Source organism: Mastomys coucha, unplaced genomic scaffold (assembly GCF_008632895.1).
Source record: "Mastomys coucha isolate ucsf_1 unplaced genomic scaffold, UCSF_Mcou_1 pScaffold21, whole genome shotgun sequence".
Lineage (NCBI taxonomy): Eukaryota > Metazoa > Chordata > Mammalia > Rodentia > Muridae > Mastomys > Mastomys coucha.
Genome location: NW_022196904.1, coordinates 156,543,452 through 156,556,377, shown reverse-complemented (window position 1 = coordinate 156,556,377; position 12,926 = coordinate 156,543,452). Strand labels below are relative to the sequence as shown.

Genomic DNA, 12,926 nt, shown 5'->3' with positions numbered 1-12,926 from the left:
TGGCTGCTTGGAAATCTGACCTGAAGATTTGAACCATTTTTCAAACACCAATTAAAAAGAATTTGACAAACAGTAACTGATCTCTTAGTTGGGGTTTCTATTGCTATGATGAAACACCATGACCAAAAGCAGCTTAGGGAAAAAAGGGTTTCTTTGGCTTACACTTCCATGGCACCGTCCACCACTGAAGGAAAAAAGAACAGGAACTCAAACAGGGCAGGAACCTGGAGACAGGAGCTGATGTAGAGGGGGTACGGAGAGGTGCTTACTGGCTGGCTCCCCATGACTTGTCCAGCCTGCTTTCTTATAGAACCCAAGACCACCCGCCTGAAATGGTCCCACCCACAATGGGCTGGGCCCTCCCCTAACCACTAATTACCTTATAGCCTGATCTTATGGAGGCGTTTTCTCAATTGAGATGCCTCATCTCAGATGACTCTAGCTTGTGGTAAGTTGACATAAAACTAGCCAATGCAATCTCACAAGTGTTGTTTTGTTTTGTTTTGTTTTGTTTCCCTAAGAGCTGGTCTGTTCAAACTGGTTAGTTTTTCCTTTTATACAAAATATCTTTAAACATAAACCAAAATGATTTTACTTTAAAAAAAAACAACTGATCTGTATGCTTTAAACACGGAACAATTAGTACAGTGAGAATAAAGATCCTAACACTTAAATGTTTATCTTGATGAATTCTTACAAATGAAAAGATGAGCCAGGGGCTGGAGAGATGATGGCTCAGCGGTTAAGAGCACAGACTGCTCCTCCAAAGTTCCTGAGTTCAAATCCTAGCAACCACATAGTGGCTCACAACCATCTGTAATGAGATCTGACGCCCTCTTCTGAGGTGTCCAAAGACAGTTACAATGTACTTACATATAATAAATAAATAAATCTTTAAAAAAGAAAAGAAAAAACAGAAAAGAAAAGATGAGTCAGGCAGTGGTGGTGTACATCTTTAATCCCAGGATTTGGGAGGCAAGAGGCAGGTGGATTTCTAAGTTCAAGGCCAGCCTGGTCTACGGAGTGAGTTCCAGGACACAGAGAAACCCTGTCTTGAAAAAAAACCCAAAAAACAAAGAAGAAGAAGAAGAAGAAGAAGAAGAAGGAGAAGGAGAAGAAGAAGAAAGAAAGAAAGAAAGAAAGAAAGAAAGAAAGAAAGAAAGAAAGAAAGAAAGAAAAAAGGAGAAAACGGAAGAAAAGATGTGTCAACACCTACATCAGAAACTGGCAAGAGTTGGCCGTCCCTCCTGTTCCCCACTCAGTACTTCCTTGCTCCAGTCTGTTCTGTCTTGGCTTCTAGCAGCTGGGCTAGTTCTGTGTAAATCTGAGCTTTGTCTAAGTGAAGTCGTATAATATGTAGTTGTACCCGACCTATTTCTCTTGTTATAGCATCTGTACCTGTTTATCTTATTCTAGACAGCAGCCGATCTTTCTTGTTTTCCAATACTAAGCAGTAGTACTCCTTTATACCATATCACAGCCACCTTTGACCCATTTGGAGAGTTTCTAATCAGCCTTATTTATGAAGTCTCCCAAATGCTTATGATGAATGGTATGTTAATCTTGCTGAGGATATGTATCTTGTCAGGGAAGTGAGTGTAGTTGCCAAGTCAGAGTGTGTGTTCCACCCTAACAGGTACTTCAACCAGCTCTCAGGAGAGGGGGACACGACCCACTTAGCGATTCATCAGCAGTCTACAATAGAGGGTATGTTCCTACATCTCTGCTACATCAGGTTTGTTGTTACTTTTAAATTTCAACCATTTGTTTGCAGTAGTCTCAACAGGCATTTTTCTAACGACTACGAATGCTGTCCTGTCCAGTTTTAAAACTGAGTTTTCTGTTGTTCTTACTCCCCTGTAACTGTCTTCACATAATTTAGACAAGTCTGTGAGATATGCACGGATGTCTTCTTCGTGACCTGTCCTGACTCACGGACCTTGTACTGATGAGGGGAAAGTTTGTTTTAATGAATGTGAGAACAGACAACGCGGCGCTCTAGCCAGCCCTGGAAAGCACCCGAGATTCCTCATGAGAACACCGCTATCCCAAAATTCCTCATCCGAACACTGCTACAAATGTCACCAATGTTACAAATCACTATCCTCTGCTCGTCCAACTTTAGACACAAGCTCAGGTAAACAGGAGAGCCGAATTTATCTCTTGCTGTTTAAACAGATTCTCTACAGACACTGTTGCCAACCGTGAATGGCTTACCCCACAGAGCTGGGAAACCCCACAGAAGCTTCCAGCACGACCCCACCCAACCTACAGTCCCACCCCATAAGTCTCAGAAAAGATATTTCAAGCACCAGTTTGGGTATGCATAGAAAACATCTCATCTTTCTCCCACCCAGGGCCCCCAGTAACAAGCACCCAACTGCAGCAGCTCCCCAGAAACACTCTTTATTCCCAATAACCAGGGGACTCGCCCTGTGACCCTGAGGACCGTAATCCCCTACCTCACTGGTCTCCTTAGGTCTGTGTGAGACAGTCTCCACACACTCAGTGTGCTGACAGAAAAAGCCAAGGCAGGGACAGAGATAGGGGAGATGGTTTATCTTCATAGAGGTGTCCTGCCGGGTCCCTGGAAACTGGGCTCCATTTGTCACTTAGAAAGTTCTACTGCGCTGTCCATGTGGGCTGGCAAGTGTAGTAGCTCCTTTCACTGCTCCTTTGACAGTAAACAAGGCAGCCCTTCCAACTTTTTAGGGAGTTTTAGTCAGGAATGGTTGTCCCTTCCTGATTGTCCTTCCTGTATACTTCCAGCATTCAATCCAAATTTACCAAAATGTACTTACACCCTTCAGCATTATGTTTTTGAGCTTCTCCTTAAACACATCAAAAGCAAAGGAGACATGTCCAGCAGGAAAGAGTGGAGTTGAGACTCCTGGGCCCCAAGTGCCTTATACCCAACCAGAGCCTCTCAAACCAAGAGCTGGGCAACAGGAAGGAGACCCAGGAGAGGAAGCACTGGGCTAGAAAACCAAGAATCAAGGAGAGGAAGGGGAGCCCTGGTGAAGAGCCATTTACACAGATATGATGCCACAGGCCTCGTCTGAACTTCGATCAACAACGCAACAGTGGCTGAGTGAAGGCCCCATCAGATGGGCACACTCAGAGCAGGCTCAGCTACTGGGGCAACCTAGATGTGAGAGGCCAGAGGCTCACCACACGTGTTCTTCCCAAGTTCCCAAGAAAAATGATTGCTACACTGTATAAAGTCCCAGCCCCAGAACTTTATGACCTCCTTTGTTACTAAATGCAGGAGCAGGTGCCCTAGGAGCCTTCAAGGTCCTAGTGCCCTTTGTGGAGAGAGAGGGGAGACCGTGTCTCAATGTGGAGCTCTGGGGGGCATTGACTTGCTATATAGATCAGATTGGCCTTGAACTCACACAGACAAACCTACCTCTACCTCAGAAGGGCTGGGATTCAAAACCCATGTGCCTAACAGGGCCCACAGGGTGGACATGTGACATAAGGCCTTCCAATTTTTTCAGTGTTTTTGGTAGGGTGCTGGTGGTGGTGGTGGTCATCATGTTTTGTTTCCTAACTGGCTACTTTTTACCTTGAGAGGTGAATTGCTGGAACAGCTTTCCCTCCGTCAGGGAAACACTGTGTGTCTCAGTAAGACTCTTGAATCCTCCAGAAGGTAAAATGACCTTAGGGACCAGAGTCCAGGCCACAAAGGCCTTGTATTGGCCTTTCATGTTTCCTGGAGAACACCCACAGAAAGTGTGTTTCTTGAGAATGGCTACATGAAACCCAAAATAAATCATATCTGTTTCTCTTTTCCCCCAAAAAACTGATCCAGACCTGAAGCAGAAACCTTAAGTTTCTTTGGAAAGTTAGTTATGTCAAATGATGGCCCACAGGTGAAAGGATGTTTAGTTCTAGCAAACACACGACAGGATGCTTGATGAAGGAATATAGATATGACCCCATAGACAGTGGGAGACGAGGACTGAGCCTTGGTTTAGTTTGCTCTGTTATATTATTCGTCGTCAATAACAACACGCATGTATTGGTTCGCCTTACACAGCAGTGTTGAACTCAATTTGTTGATAACACCTCCATCAAGAGAAACTCCCCAGAACTGCTCATGAGGTTCCTCCGGAAGCTTGCTGCTTCTGCAGCCTCACCTCAGGGTAGTTGGTGAGCCTAGTGGTTTCTTCAGGATTGAACTACAGCTGCCTGGTGTCTGCTGGCTGAAAGGACTGGACTGTAGCTGCTGGTTCGTGCCTGGTGTCTGCCTGCCTAGAGGACTGGTCTGCAGCTGCTGAGTCGTATTTGGTGTTTGCTGCCACAGAAGATCGAGCTTGCCCTCAAAGAACTACTGCTGAACAGGTCCACTTCCCCCGCATCCTAATAACTTTCCTCTTCCACTGCCTCTGCTGAGTGGTGGGCTAGAGGAGAGGTTGAACCCTTATTAAAAGCAGGTTGCAAAAAATGTATGCCTACACAGACCCTTGGAATAGGAGACACATGATGCGTTGCTCCCTCATGCTCCAAATTGAAAAGGGGTGAGGGGACAGGAATTGGGGAACAACAACAACAACAACAAAAAATGAGTTCAGAAGCATACTGGTGGCTAGGATCAAACTTCACTAGGACAACTTTAAATCTTAAATGGTAAGGGCTAGCTGATGGAAACAAGGGACTCTTTCACCAAGGGACAGGTACCACCCAGTGCCTAAAGCACTGCAGTGATGAGCAGTGAGAACCTTCAGTTATCTCTGCTACTGATAAGATGTGTTTTAACAAATATTTTTAAATGTCTATTAAGGGCAGCCTAGCTTCTCCCTGCACCTAGCTATATATCTGTCATTCCCATCACCCCACCAAGACAGCCTGCCAGGGCTACAATGTTTCCTTCATCCATCTCTCTCCCACTTCTGAATTTAGGCTCTAAAGGAAGTTAAAGGTGTTGTCTTTAGAGACAAAAATCTGATCCTGCACCCCAGGTCGAAGCCCAGACTCCCTCTTACATAACCCAAGAGTCAAACTCTTCAAGCAACAGGACAGTCCTCACAGGGGTGTCACAAGCGTGTCACAGGTATTTCAGATCACAGACACCCATCCCTTACTCATACGAATATCCAAGGGCCAAGGGAAGGCACGAACAAAGAAGCAGCAGTAATTGAGCGTGGCACTTTTAAAAGAGGCTAGTTCCTTAAAAAGAATCAACCGGGAAGACAAAAACAGGAGCCCTGAAGTTGAAGGAAAAACTTCAAAATAGCCTTCAGGAAATAAACCGAAGCACACCCAAGCAATCTACCCTACAGGTTACATTCCTAAGACAATGTCCTCTCAGCATCCAAAGCTTACGTGAACCTTTGATTCTTCCCAGTGTCACCTGACTCTGGGTTGGCAGGCCCCACCCTCTCGAGGATCTCTGTTTCTTCCCTCCTTGCCCCCCCCCCCATCTTTCTTCAGGGCCCATTCCACAGCATGACTCAGACACTGTCCCTTGCAAAAAATATTACCTCAGGAGGCAAAAATCAATGAACTAATTTAGCACAGTATAAAAGCTGAAATAGCACGAGTCTGTCAGCTTTTAATCATATCTGACAACACCCTGAATATCAAATTCTTAGAGGCTATTTCATATAAGTCTATTCTTTCCAGTTTGATTAGACATAAATCTCTTGGTGAAATGGAAAACAAAAAACAAAAAAATGTGTATTTTACAGTATGGAGAAGCAGATATAAATAACAGACACAAAGTTCCCTGGTGGTCAGCTGGTTGGTTTTGAGGCAAGGTTTCATGGGCCCAGAACTCAAGATCTAGCCAAACGATGGGTGTCCGGGCACCTTTGCCACGCCCAGCTCTCAACCAACTTTTTAACTGCTTTGGTTCCTATTTTTATTATGCTAAATAAGCTAAAAGAATGTGAACCTTTTGGGTTGCTTGTGTCTTCACTAGCCATCTGGAAAGGTCAAAAACCTGCAGTAACTTACAGTTCGCTGAAATAAGGCCACAAACAACTGCATACACTGGCAAGAAAAGTCAGGTTTCTGGCGCTCATACACCAGTGTCCGGAGTAGACACCAGCAAAGTCACTTTAGCAGTACCTGTCCCAGCTCAACTCCAGGTCCAGCCATTCTTCTCCTAGACATATCTACAGAACAGATGCCCACGTGTGTTCAACAACAACATGAGAGATGGCACAGAAGTGCCCATGATGGGTGTCCTGACTTTCTTTTCTATTGCTGCAATAACGCACTGGGGTGGGAAGATTTTGTTTCATCTTATGTTTCCAGGTTAACAGTCTACCACTGAAAGCAAGAACTGGAATAGAAACCATGATGTGAGTTACTGGCTCACTCTTCTGGCTTGCTCAGCTACCTTTCTTAAACAACCCAGGATCACCGACCTAGGAATGGTGCTGTCCAGAAGAAGGGGCTGGGCCCTCCTCTATCAATTATTAATCAAGCAAATCCCCAGAGATGTGTCTACAGGCCAATCTGATGGAGGATATTCCTTAGTTGAGGTTCCCTCTAACTATTAAGTCAAGGGAACAACCAAGAGTGGCCATCACAACACCACTATGTCTATTAGAAACAGAAGGGCAACCATCCAGTGCCATCCACATGAAGATGATAAAGAGTCGGATATTCAAAATACAGAACCCTAGACAGTAATAAACATGAGTAACCCACACCCCCATACAACGAAGGAGATTAATCTTAGGATCAGAACACAGAGGGAGAGGAACCAGGAAGGTCACGCTCTGTGTGGCGCTATGTATATAAATTTCAAAACTGACAAAATTAATCTAAATATCAGAAATAAGAGTAGTAAAATGGGTCCTAGGTGGGGGTGGGAGGAGGAAAAGAGGAAGAGGTTGGTGCAACACATGATAAAGGAGAGGCAATCCCAGCCCCCAGGGAAGGAAGGGCGGCTGGGTTCTAAGAGGGGGAGGTGGGAGGAAAGAAAAGGAGAAAGATGCTTTCAGACCTGACTGCCTTGCTGCCTCCAGTTGGTTTGTTTGTTTTTGTTTGTTTTCATGTTTTTCCTTAAACCAAAGCTAGGAGTGGTGGAGCTGAGGTAACAGGATCTCCAGTTTGCTGTCAGTCTGGGCTACAGAGAGACTGACACAAAATGGGGAACGGGGTGGCATAGAGAGAGAAACAAAGAGAGACGGAGACAGAAAGACTATTGCCAAGAGACCAAAACTGTGACGCAAATTATCAACAAACAAGTCTACATCCTTGTCTCAAATCAAGCCAACGTTTGTATTTTAAGAAACATTGAAAGTGTTTTTTTCTCCAGTATGTCAGAAAGTGGGGTTTTATCTGCAGTGGTTTTAACTGCAAACCAACAGGAGTTGGTTCTGTGCTTCTCAGGGTTCAGCTTATACAAACAGGGATTAGTGTGTCTTCTGAGACTTAGTGTAAGCTCCACTGCCCAATTCCATTAACTAAATGATTTTTTTTAAAGCTATCTTCTTCTGATTTCCAGGCCTCCTGACACTATACTGTAATTGTTTCCAATTAACTGATTGCTTCTGTAATGAAATTAGAACAAGTTTCTTACTCTACCAAGCCAGGCTGTGAGCACATCCACAGACAATGATCAAAGCTGTACCTGTCCCAAGAGTCTTCATACAGAGAATGCCATTTGCTTCCAGCATCCACCATTTAAATGCAAAGTGCAAGATGAGAAAAAGGAGGCAGGTCTAAGCTTAAAAATCTAAGGGTGGAACAAAAACCACCCAGTGATACTGCTGGCTGTGGTCCGGACACCACCTGCCCTGGGCAAAGACAACCACACCTCCAGTGCCTAGGGTGTGGTGGTGCAGTGTTGGGGGGGGGGGTCGCTTCACAAACAAACAAACAAAAAAACAAGTAAATTTCATTGTTTTCTTTCCTTGTCCCTCCCAAATGCACAGAAGTCTCTCCCAGGTTGGCCTTGAACACATGACCAGTCCAACATCCCCAAGTCTCTGAGATCACAGATTTATGCCACACACTCAACCTACTACCTCTATTTCACAGCAGGGAAAGCGAAGCATAGAGCAGTTCAATAACTCACCAAAATTCACAGAGCAAGCTACAGATCCTATATTCCAATCAGGGGATCTTGTCTCAGAACAACAACAGTATTTGTTACATGCAGGCTGGCATTCCCAGTCACAAGTCTATGGATAAAGGAGGGCAATCTCAAACTGCCATTCAAACATCCCATGTCCAGCATTGTTGGTATCTAACTTCTATGGCATTGCCTACTTGAGGTTCTGGTTCTCGAGGCATAATCAACCCCTTGCCTGTCACCCAGATCCCTGCTAGCTACCCCTAGTGCAGTGACCACCTCTGAGAATGAGCCACTGGGGCCTATGGCAGGCAGGTTTAGCCCCTGCTTCCGGTTCTGGCTCAGTACCCCCGTTCCTCCTCCCTTGCTATGAGCTCAGGGTTCCTCCACCAGGATCCTGCATGTCATAGAAAGACTTATAATTATTATTTACCAAGGTTAAAGGCTATCAACCTTACTCACAAGCTTCCCCACTAGGGAAATCTGCACTGCATTTCAAGGAGGGAAGAAAAGAAGTTGCAAGCTCTTCTTTAGCTACTCAAAGCAGCCACACATGAATCCCGGGCCCCCAAGTCTTCCAAAGGAGCCCCCACAGTGCCGACGTGCAGGTACGAAACAGCTCTTTAAAACCAAGCGTTGCCCTGCCTTTCTGTTGGCTCTGCTCCTTACAATCTTCCTGAAGAAGAGCAAAGAATCCCACACCACTTCTGCTGTCCTGGAAGCCAACAGGACCTCCCCGTCCACTTCGAGGCTCCCTAGAGATGTTCAGTAGCCCTCATTTCCCCTGAGATCCCTTGAAGATCAGCCTAAGACTGACAGCTCTCAGAAACCGCTCTTTCTTTTTTTAAGATTTGTTTATTTATTTATTTGTTATATGTAAGTACATTGTAGCTGTCTTCAGACACCCCAGAAGAGGACTTCGGATCTCATTATGAGATGGTTGTGAGCCACCATATGGTTGCTGGGATTTGAACTCGGGACCTTTGGAAGAGCAGTCTTAACCCCTGAGCCATCTCTCCAGCCCCAGAAACCGCTCTTAAACATCCACAGAAGAACCTGACTCAGAACTCAAACATAAACAGATAAAATAACCCTCAGTTCTGAGCTGGAATTTTGCCAAACTTTACATTTTTGCACACTCTTTCTGGACAAAGCAAACAAACCAACAAAACCGGACTTTATAATAAGATCCTTCTTTTTATCTCCTAAGGCCCCTGGCTCAGAGCTTCTGCCACAAAGTATCACACAAAGAAAAACTGAACGTGACTGCTCAATGAAATTGCCGCTTAACTCTATTTAGAAGGAAGACATTAGGGTCGCCCTCGCCATTATCTTCAGAAATAGCATTTCAACCCACAAGAGACCCTGTCACTGCTACCAACTTAAAGATGTCTTTACTCAATTCCGTACTTGGGTCAGAGGTTCCCTCAGCTTTGCAGGGAGTGGTGTAACAACAAGGACTCAGAGACATGCAAATGAGAAGTCCCAGCTACTAAGCAACCAGGTATGAGGGGAAGCTACACACAAAGAGAATTTCTGCAGCATCACACACTGTTCCAAATGGATAAACATTCCCAATGACAGGATGATTACAGTCGCATGAAGGCACACCCGGAAGCATCCCAGTACCTGCACCAACCATGGCCCACAGTTCTGCAATCCCTGCCTGTGGAAGTTCAAGACTATCCTCTGCTAGACAGTGAGTTTCAGGCTAGCCTGGGCTACATGAGATCCTATATCAATACACACACACACACATGGGTTGGATGGTATTTTTAATAACAATATTTCAAAACTATTAGGATATGTTTAAGAAACACTATAAAAGTATTAGAATTGTGATTTATCAGAGCAGAGGGCACCACTGTTAAATCTCCTATTGTAGTTTAAGGGCAGTATAAAGCTCACACACACTGCTGTTGGCGGTATTATCTAAAAAAAGAGAGAGAGAGAGAGAGAGAAAGTAAAGAAAAGAAAAAAACTACTTTAGAAATCTATTTGACAGTATCATCTAATCCAAACACTAGCTCAGAACTCCTAACTTTACTCCTATTCCCAATAGACATGTATACATACATACATACAAACTCAAAGTCCCATCCTAAAATGGACTAAGTGGGGTACAGTCTCACAAAGAAATACTACACAGCCATTAAAAGGCACTGTCTTCCCAAACCTTGGCTTTCTCCCCATCTAGACCCTTCCTCTTCCATCCTCCCTTGAAGGGAATGGCTCCTGAGCTCCAGTAGTCACAGGATTATCAAACCAAGTTTTTGACATAGCAATGCCTGTAGTTTCTTCCCAGCCGGTTTGGACATTTTTTTTAAAAAGTACTTTTTGGCACTGGGCGTGGAGCCCAATGGAAAATACTTATTTAGCGTGATTGAGGCCCTGAGCTGGAACCCCAGTACTAAAAACAAACCTTGCTTTTAAACTTGAAGGGTCTTTTCCCCTTTAATCTGTCTCCTTTGTGCTCGTGCAGGCTCTGATTTCTGTCCTCTTTAGTTGTTGCCTATCGATCCCTCCAATCCCACCCCCTCCTCCCAACCCCAACTCCCAAACCCCAGCCCACACCCACCTCCAGGACTCACTTCTGCCATTGTAACTCAGTCAACTAGAGCGACCGGTGGAGGAGGCAGCCCTGGCTCAGGAAGCTCACCAAAGGCCCCCGTGGGAGCTAACTGAACTCCCCTTCCTAGAGCACGGGCACACACTCCTCCATCCTCACCCTGTTTAATCTCCCCAATGAACTGACACACTTTCCCGCTGCCGCCCAGCTCTGCAACCTTTCCCAAAATTTAACTGTAAAACAACCAAAGGTTGATTGCGTGTCTTCTCACTATCTAGAAGAGGCAGAAACTGCAGCCGCTCAGTCGGGGAGGTGGTTTTTGTGGGTAGGTAAGAGCAATGAAAACCTTCTGGTTAGTTGTTGATGATAGCACAATTTTATTACTATATTTAAAGTCAGTGACTCATGAATTTTAAAAGGCATATTGATGTGTATTACATCTCAACTTTTTAAATAAAGCTTAAATAGATTAAACGTGAAAGGGGCCCAACAACTTACAGGAGAAATGAAAAATGAGAAACAAGATAACTAAATATCGCATAAAAACCAGCTCTTAACAAACTCGCCATTAACTATACATAAGCAAGGAGGCTTTGGTTCCCAAGTAGCCCAGGTGACGACCAAGGTCACTGATCCGGGGGATCGGCATTCCCGATTAGTCTTGGGCTCTCGGTCTGACTCTATACCCTAAGAAGACGAACGGAGAGGCAGCTCAGGAGAGAAGTGCAGAAAACAAGCGCTGGGGGACGCCACAGAACCTTGCCAACGCGAACAACGAGGCCCGCGCCGGGTCAGCCGCGCGCAGTCAGCTCCGGCCGGACCGCCCGCGAAAAGTTGCCTTTGAAAGTTGCAAAGGGACCTGGTGAAGGGGGATGCGACCCACCAGCTCCGCGGCTCCGGAGCGCGGGGTTTCCCACGTGCCTGCGCGACCAAGTGTGCCCCGGAACGCTGCCACCCGCCCTGACACCGCAGGTCCTCAGAAACTCAAGCAGGTCCCGGAGCTTAGGGCGGTCCCTAAAGGCCGCACCCACCCCTCCCCCACGCCCAGACCCTGCAACACCAGCTAGGGCCACCTGCCGCTCCGGGACCAGGATAAAGGGGTACTAATCGCCGCTCCCTCCTTCCAGAGGCTATACCGATCTTACCCTGGGACGCCTCGGAAAACTGTACAACCCTCCGGCTCCGAAAGGACTGCCTGGTATCAAAGGACCGGCGCGTCCCACTCCAGGTCGGGAGGCGCCGCCCCCTCAAGCGCCAGCGGTGATCCCAAGCGACTGCTAGCCAAGCAACCCCGCGGACCTTCCCAGTGCAATCCCAGGGCCAGAGTCGCCGTGAGCCCCAGCACGCGCCAAGAGTGTGAGGCTGGGCACCCTGTTGGCTCAGGGTAGAGTCGGAGCCCAGGCGCACCGATCGTCCCTGCAGGAGACAGGAGCGGAGCGCAGCCACTACTCACCTCCAGCGCCGCGAGTCTGGAGCTGGAGCAGGGCGGGCGGCTAGCGGGGCGGGACCGAGAAGCGTTGGGCGGGGCCTCGGGCAGCGCCAGAATCAAACTCGGGTAGCATCAGAACGCGGAGCAGAATCCTGCAGTTGCTGCGCAAGAGTAACCTGCAGTTGCCGGGAGCCACCGAGTGCAGGGACACTAACCGGCTGCGGCTCTAGTGGAGATGTCCTCAAGGCACCGCGCGCTCTTTGTACCCGGGAGCCGGCCGTGGAGAGCCCAGTGCGCCTGCGCGCCACCGCGATTCTCCCAGGCGCACCTCCACACCACTGGTTCCTACCCGCCTGTGCGACCCTCCCATTCGCCCTGGAGGGTGTTCGGTGCGAGCAAGTTGTAGACCTGGGGAACTGGCCGCGCCAGGAGCAGATTAGCACCCCGATAGCGCGCTTGTACACGGCCCCGTTAAGAAGTTGGTTTGGGAACCTGAATGGAGTAGGAGACTCCAGGTTGCAAGTCCGTTCTGGGGCGGCTGGAAACTTGCAGCCAACTAAGATGCCGCAGGGGCCTAGACGCATTCCTTCCAGCACCTCGCAGAGTGAAGAGTCTGGAGTCCTAAGTGACCAGGCCTGGCTACAGAGTGTGGAGCCCACGAAAGAAATCACTTGTCCCTAAAAGCTTCATCTGAAAGAAGGGCAGTAGATCCACAAGAAATGAGATGGGGACTGAGGCGCAAGTCCTCTTTCAAGAAGGAGGACAGAGCCCTACGTGGTGGCGCACGCCTTTAATCCCAGCACTTGGGAGGCAGAGGCAGGCGAGGATTTCCGAGTTCGAGACCAGCCTGGTCTACAGAGTGCGCTCCAGGACAGCCAGGGCTATACAGAGAA

At 47.2% G+C, this 12,926-nt stretch overlaps 1 protein-coding gene across 3 annotated transcripts in view; it reads right to left on the bottom strand.

Moving 5' to 3' along the window:
- Positions 1 to 12,234, bottom strand: part of Kank1 (KN motif and ankyrin repeat domains 1) — a 190,996-nt gene extending 178,762 nt beyond the window's left edge. For 2 of the 3 annotated variants that reach the window (XM_031389987.1, XM_031389991.1), the window contains exon 1: positions 11,750 to 12,075. The gene's annotated coding sequence lies outside the window, so the exon portion shown is untranslated. Of the gene's footprint in view, positions 1 to 11,749 lie in introns of all 3 variants that reach the window. The other variant, XM_031389988.1, reaches the window with a different exon arrangement.
- Positions 12,235 to 12,926: the final 692 nt, after the last annotated feature.